This window comes from Rhinopithecus bieti, unplaced genomic scaffold (assembly GCF_001698545.2).
Source record: "Rhinopithecus bieti isolate Rb0 unplaced genomic scaffold, ASM169854v2 scaffold_68895, whole genome shotgun sequence".
NCBI lineage: Eukaryota > Metazoa > Chordata > Mammalia > Primates > Cercopithecidae > Rhinopithecus > Rhinopithecus bieti.
Window position 1 is genome coordinate 1,352,737 of NW_016826689.1, and position 7,731 is coordinate 1,360,467.

The following is a 7,731-nucleotide window of genomic DNA, read 5'->3' on the forward strand; positions in this document are numbered from 1 at the left end:
GGACGTCAGGCACCTCAGACCATTTGCCCATTTTACAACAAGAATTATCTAGATCTTATAAAATGGAGAAATCAAAAGTGTTGCTTTCTGGCATTTGGAACCACTGTCGAGTTTGTATTGGGGTTAAGCAGCATTGCAGAAGAAAATAAGGCATTTAGGTTTCAGGTCAGGTGTGAGTTGAAAAGGTTTTAAGTTCTTGAGAACACAGGCTAAGGGAGAAGATGGAGGAATGGAGGGCGGAAGGTTGCCTATAGTGAAGGACGCAAGCCCAGAGAAAAGAGAGGGTAGAGACACAGAGAGAAGGGTTGTGGGGTGCTTGCCTCCCAGGAAAGTGGTGCTTGCCACTAAAAGTGAAGGACCAAGGCAGGCATCCCCATGGTGATCAGACACCTCTGAAACGTGGCTGAATAATCAAGCAGGCATCCCTACAGTGATTAAACACCAAGGGAAGACTGTCTTCCCGAGTCTGTGACCGGCGCCGGAGTTTTGGGTTCACGGATAAAACACGTCTCCTCTGTCTCTACCAGAAAAGGGAAAGAAATGAAATTAAGAGAAGGGAGAGATTGAAGTGTGGCACCAAGATTGAAAGGAGAAAGAGGTTGAGGGATAGTGAGAGACGTTGGAGAAGAGAGTAAAGAGAGGCCGCTTATCTGATGTAAAATTGGTGAGATGTTCCTTGGGCTGGTTGGTCTGAGGACCAGAGGTTGTATGTGGATCTTCCTCATGGAGCAAAGAGCAGGAGGACAGGGGATTGATCTCCCAAGGGAGGTCCCCTGATCCAAGTCACGGCACCAAAATTTCATGCACGTCCATGTGAAGACACCACCAAACAGGCTTTGTATGAGCAATAAAGCTTTTTAATCCCCTGGGTGCAGGCGGGCTGAGTCTGAGAAGAGAGTCAGCCAAGGGAAATAGGGGTGGGGCTGTTTGATAGGATTTGGGTAGGTAGTGGAAAATTACAGTCAAAGGGGGTTGTTCTCTGGCTGGCAGGGGTGGGGGTCACAAGGTGCTCAGTAGGGGAGCTTTTGAGCCAGCACGAGCCAGGAGAAGGAATTTCACAAGGTAATGTCATCAGTTAAGGAAGGAACCTGTCATTTTCACTTCGTGATTCTTCACTTCCTTCAGGCCATCTGGACGAATATTTGCAGGCTTGGGTTTAGAGGCCTGACAGTCATAATTTGACCTCTTTTTGAAAATCATCTTCTCACACTCCCATCAAGAGGCATATGATGACAGAGTTTTGTTTCTTTGTGATTTTCCCAGTATTGATTTTAAGTCTGATCACTTGGTAAAGTTATCCCTTTCATTATAAAGAGACATTTTCCCCTTGTAATTAAAAAGTAATCTGTAGGATGACACTTTGAATTTCATGTGAATATCTTGTTCTTCAAAATATTTTACCTGAAAATCACCACTTATGATCATTTACTGAATCTCTTATTACTTTGGGGATGGGGGTACAATTTTGAGAAAATAATATGTATTAGTCTGTTTTCACACTGCTGCTAAAGACATACCTGAGACTGGGTAATTTATGAAGAAAAAGGGGTTTAGTAGACTCACAGTTCCACTTGGCTAGGGCAGCCTCATAATCATGGTAAAAGGTGAAAGGCATGTCTTAACATGGTGACAGACAAGAGAAAATTAGACCCAGTGAAATGGGAAGCCCCTTATAAAACCATCAGATCTCATTAGACTTATTCACTACCATGAGAACATTAGGGGGAAACTGCCCTGATGATTCAATTCTGTCCCACTGGGTCCCTCCCACAACACATGGGTTTTATGAGAGCTACAATTTAAGATGAGATTTGGGTGGGGACACAGCCAAACCATGGCATTTCCACCCCTGGCCCCTCCCAAATCTCATGTCCTCACGTTTCAAAAGCAATCATACCTCCCCAACAGTCCCCCAAAGTCTTAACTCATTTCAGCATTAACTCAAAAGTCCACAGTCTAAAGTCTCACCTGAGACAAGGCAAGTCCTTTCAGCCTATAAACCTGTAAAATAAAAAGCAAATTAGTTAGTTCCTAGATACAATGGGGGCACATTCATTGGATAAATACACCCATTCCAAATGGGAGAAATTGGCCAAAACAAAGGGGCTAAAGGCCCCAAAATCCAGTGGGGCAGTCAAATCTTAAAGCTCCAAAATGATCTCCTTTGATTCCATGTCTTACATCCAGGTTACACTGATGCAAGACGTGGGTTCCCATGGTCTTAGGCAGCTCTGGCCCTGCAGCTTTGCAAGGTACAGACTCCCTCCCAGCTGCTTTCATGGACTGGAGTTGAGTGCCTGTGGGTTTTCCAGGTGCATGGTGCAAACTGTCAGTGGATCTATCATTCTGGGGTTGGTGGATGGTGGCCTTCTTCTCACAGCTCCACTAGGCAGTACCCCAGTGAGGACTCTGTGTGGGGTCTTCAACTTCACATTTCTCTTCTGCACTGTCCTAGCAGAGGTTCTCTATGAGGGCCCCACCCCTGCAACAAACTTCTGACTGGACATGCATGTGTTTCTACACCTCCTCTGAAATGTAGGTGGAGGTTCCCAAACCTCAATTCTTGACTCCTGTGTACCCACAGGCTCAACACCATGTGGAAGCTGCCAGGGCTTGGGTCTTGCAACTTCTGAAACCACAGCCCAAGCTGTACCTTGGCCCCTTTCAACCACAGCTAGAGTGGCTGGGATGCAGGTCACCAAGTCCCTAGTCTGCACACAGCAGGGAGGTCTGGGCCGGCCCCACAAAACCATTTCTTCCTCCTAGGCCTCCAGGCCTATAATGGGAGGGGCTGCTGCAGAAGTCTCTGATATGCTTTGGAGACATTTTTCCCACTGTCTTGATGATTAACGTTTGGCTCCTTGTTACTTATGCAAATTTCTGCAGCTGGCTTGAATTTCTTCTCAGTAAATGGGTTTTTCTTTTTTATCACATCATCAGGCTGCAAATTTTCCAAACTTTTGTGCTCTGTTTCCCTTTCAAAACCAAGTGCTTTTAACAGCATCCAAGTCACCATTTGAATGCTTTCCTGCTTAGAAATTTCTTCTGCCAGATACCCTATATAGCAAATCCCTCAAGTTCAGTTTCATAAGTCTCTAGGGCGGGGGCAAAATGCTGCCAGTCTCTTTGCTAAAACATAACAATAGTCACCTTTACTCCAGTTCCCAACAAGTTTCTCATATCCATCTGAGACCACCTCAGCCTAGATTTCATTGTCCATATCATTATCAGCATTTTGGTCAAAGCCATTCAACAAGTCTCTAGGAAGTTCCAAAGTTTACTACATTTTCCTGTCTTCTTCTGAGCCCTCCAAACACTTCCAATCTCTGCCTGCTATTCCATTTCAAAGTCACTTCCACATCAGCAGCACCTCACTCTACTGGTACCAATTTACTGTATTAGTCTGTTTTCACACTGCTGATAAAGACATACCTGAGACTGGGTAATTTGTAAAGAAAAAGAGATTTAATTTCCAGGTGGCTGGGGAGGCCTCACAATCAGGTGGAAGGCAAAAGGCATGTCTTACATGGCAGCAGACGAGAGAGTGAGAGCCAAGTGAAAGGAGAAACCCCTTATCAAGCCATCAGATCTCTTGATACTTATTCATTACCTCAAGAACAGTATGGGGGTAATTGCCCCTATGATTCAATTATCTTCTTCCCACAACACATGAGAATTATAGGAGCTGCAGTTCAAGATGAGATTTGAGTGGGGACACAGCCAAACCGTATCATAATAAAATTGCTTATACATTTATTTTGCATTCACTAAGAAGAGCTTTGGCTTCCCTTTTTCCCTCTTTTTCTTTCTCTCTCTCACTAAGAAAAGAGACTTTAAAAAATAAATGTGTTATCTTTTTGTGAATGCTTAAATTACTTAACATTTTAGTCTTGCCGAGTTCCTTCAAACTGGTTCCCATGTGCTTTGATGTGACACTGTTAGCCTGTGGCACTTCCTCTGTCTTTTTTTTTTAATTTTAATTGAAACGGAGTCTTTATTGACCAGGCTAGGGTGCAGTGGTGTGATCATGACTCACTGCAACCTCCACCTCCAGGTCTCAAGTGATCTTCCTACCTCAGCCTCCTGAGTAGCTGGGACCACAGGTATGCACCACCATGCCCAACTAAGTTTTTAAAAATTTTTTTGTAGAGGTGGGGTTTTGCCATGTTGCCCAGGCTGGTCTTGAACTCTTGAACTTAAGGTATCCACCTGCCTCAGCCTCCCAAAGTTCTAGGATTACCAGCGTGAGCCACTGCACCCAACCGGGGCACTTCCTTGCTCTCAGACACAAGCAGATGTTCCAGGCTCCTGCTGTATTCCCATCCCTCAACACACCTGAAATAAACCATTTCTCCCAGAAACCCCAATTCCTTTTAGTAGAGAATGATAAAATAAGAAATGTTTACTGTGGAAAATTTGTTAGGTTTTCATAAGTAAACTGTTGTTTGAAATAAAAAATCTGCCAAAGTAACCAATGTTAGTTATTCTGATGGAGTAAGGTAGATATCATTCTCCTCTCCCTAGTGCTTCTAGTAGCAATTAGAATAAAACCTGAACTCCTTACCATGACCTACCAATCCTTACCAGATAAGATCCTGCCTATTTTCCATCTTGTGTGTGAGTTTTGCTCACCATGCTATTGTCACACTGTTCTTTTTATTCTTGAACACATCTAGCCCAACCAGTCCTACTATTTTTGCAGTTAGTATTCCCTCTACCTGGATGTCTTGTCACCAGATTTCCTTGCAGTTGGCCCTTCTCCCAATACCTGTGGCTGATCAATAGCAACCTTCTCAGAGAAGCTTTCCTTGAACAATTTGAATGCAGCACCCCTTCTAAGACCCTGGCAACCACCCCATCATATCATCCTGTTTCACTTTCAGGTCACTCTCAGAAATTATTCATTTGTTTCTTTGTTTGATTTTGCCTGTCTCCCAGCTAGGATATCAGCCCCATGAGAGCAAGGGTTATTGATACTATCTGTCCTATTTACTGCTGAATGCCCCACACTTAACACTGATTGGCATGTAGTGAGCATTTGATAAATATGTATTGAATGAATGGATGTCCTCCCTCAGATAGGAAACTGGAACAGGGTTGGGAGGAGGCAGAGTTTGAGCACTCATTCCTTTAGCTTTGGCTTGAAGGAAATTGAGTAAATAAAAGTTATCTTTCAAGTGACAGAGCACAGACTGATACTAGAGAATTCAAAAGCAATAAGCAGCATACCTATTAACTTCTTCGGGGAGTAAAAATACAGTAATCTTAACAAAAATGATAAGACTGTATTTAAAGAGCTTTATCCTTATTATGATTTATTTGCATATCTTCCTTATGCTGTCTCTACTACTCAGTAATGAAACAGGAGAAGTTTCTTTATTCTCCTCAAAGGGCATGCAACAGGGATGTGGCTCACTTCTTCAGTACTGGCTGCTCAAACCCCTATAGGGAGCATGCAGATGGGCAGGTCGTGGGGACCATTTTTGGGTTCCGACCCCACAGCAGCATCTAGGGTTGAGTGTTTACAGTTCCTGAAGCCCAGTGGGCATGTGTTACAGTGTGATCTTTCAGTTTTGCAATCAGAAGGCCGCTTGTGTTAATCAGCTCAATTAGACCCTCTGCCTTATCCCAAGGACAGAGGGCTTTCTGTATCCCAGGTCCTCGCCCTAGTGTACTGGAAAAATCAGATGACACATGGGCTTGGAGTACGGGTACAAGAGTTTACTGAGTGGTGGAAGTAGCTCTCAGTGAGATGGATGGGGAGCCAGAAGGGGGATGGAGTGTGAAGGTGGTCTTCCCCTGGAGTCAGGCTGTTCAGCAGCTGGACTCTCCTCTGACCACCCCTGGCCGATTTCCCCTTGGCATCTGCATCATTCTGCTGTCGACACTGTCTGCCAGTGTCTGCTGGTGTCTGCTGGTGTGCTCTTCTGCTTCTCTCAAGGTCCAGCCACTTGTGCTCATGCCCATTACAGTTTCAGGTTTTTATGGGCACAGGATGTGGGGGCGTGGTGGGCTAGAGTGGTCTTGGAAAATGCAACATTTGAGCATGAAAACAGGAGTGCCTGTTCTCACTTAGGTCCATGGGCACAGGCCCAAGGGTGGAGCCCTTGCCAGAGACCCTGATCTTCTCTACTAAGCACTTCCCCACCCTCCCATCCCATATTAATAACATTATTATGGTTTTTAAAATACTGCTTACCAGTGTTAAGTGGAATCAAAGAAAGTGTTCCCTGCCTTGAAAAATTAGGCCAGAACACTGAAAGTAAAGAAATTGACCTAAGGGTCAACAAGATGGTAAACAACAATTAAGCATACGAAAAGCAAAGAAAATATCAAATCGGGAAAATGTATCAGGCTGCTGCTCTAGAGCATCCATGAAGATTCTTCTTGTATTTGAAATAGTGAAAGTTTTATTTTGTTTATGACAGCAATTCCAGAACACGGAACACCTTAAAATTTTGAAGACTATTTCTATCTCTTCCCCAAACCAACTTGCTTGCATGACCAGAATGCTACCTTGAGTAAAGTCATAAATAAAATTAGTCTTACATTTTCAAAATTATATTTGAAATTCAATTTTTTAATCATAGATTAGAAATTAAGAATAATAGGTAAGTTTTAACTTAATTAAAATAAAATATTTTATTAAAACCAATGCACAAATTGCCTTGAAGATGAAAATGTAAGTAAAACCACAACTAATATGATTGCTTTTCTCCCTTGCAAAGTGTATAAGCCATCTGTTAATTTATGTAAACACATAAATGGCAAATGTGAATAAGACCTGTTAATAGTTAATGGATCCTAGGAAACAGATAAGAATTTAGAATTCTATAGTTGTGTTTTTTTTTTTTTTCAGAAAAATTAGGTAGTAGAAAAAGAGATGAAACTTTTCTTTTTGAAACCAAACATAAAATAATAAGAAATTCATGAATGCCAAGAAACAACACCTATTTTCTCAATCATAATAGACTTACTTCAGTTTGTATATATTTCCACCCAAATACAAGTTATCCAATTCTATCATCAGTACTACTCCAGTGTTTAAGCACATTAGAAAAATTCCCCATTTGAAGTGAAAATGACAAAAGACATAAAATAATACTGCTCAAAGCTTTCTAGACAGTGGAACAGGACATTGGGGCTTGGCCTCTCTCCTTCCACCCCCTACTCCTACCCCTACCCAACAACTTGCTTTTCGAAAAGAATCAAAGGCCGTTATTCTGGCTTTGCACTTCTGCCTGGTTCTAAAGAAGTTGGCACTTTGGTATTTGATTCTGTCACCAAGGATTCTACTCAGAAGGTACCCAATGGACTGATAAAAAGACAAAGAAATATCCCACTGAATGCCAGGGCTTTTGAAAATATTTTTTCAATGTTTTTAGAGTCAATAGAATCACTTGCAGAAACTCCCATGCCCCAAGTCTCCAAAGGCCTAAGGCCCACAGCCTGGTATCTCCCTTTGAATGCTAAATACTTATTAGCACATCTTCCTTAAAGTAATAATAAGAAGTCCTGAAATGACTTCCCCAGAGAGGTTACAAGTGAAAGGGAGATATTTTATATTCTGTCAGAGAATGTACTCATCATTCGTAATACAAAAGGAAGTTGGAGGCAAGGGAGTGATTTAGTCTTTTAATTATTGGTGATGGAAGAATTTAGAAAACTTTAAATTTCTCTTTAATTATATTAGTATTCCATAGTGTTCATTTTAAAGTAGATACAGATTTT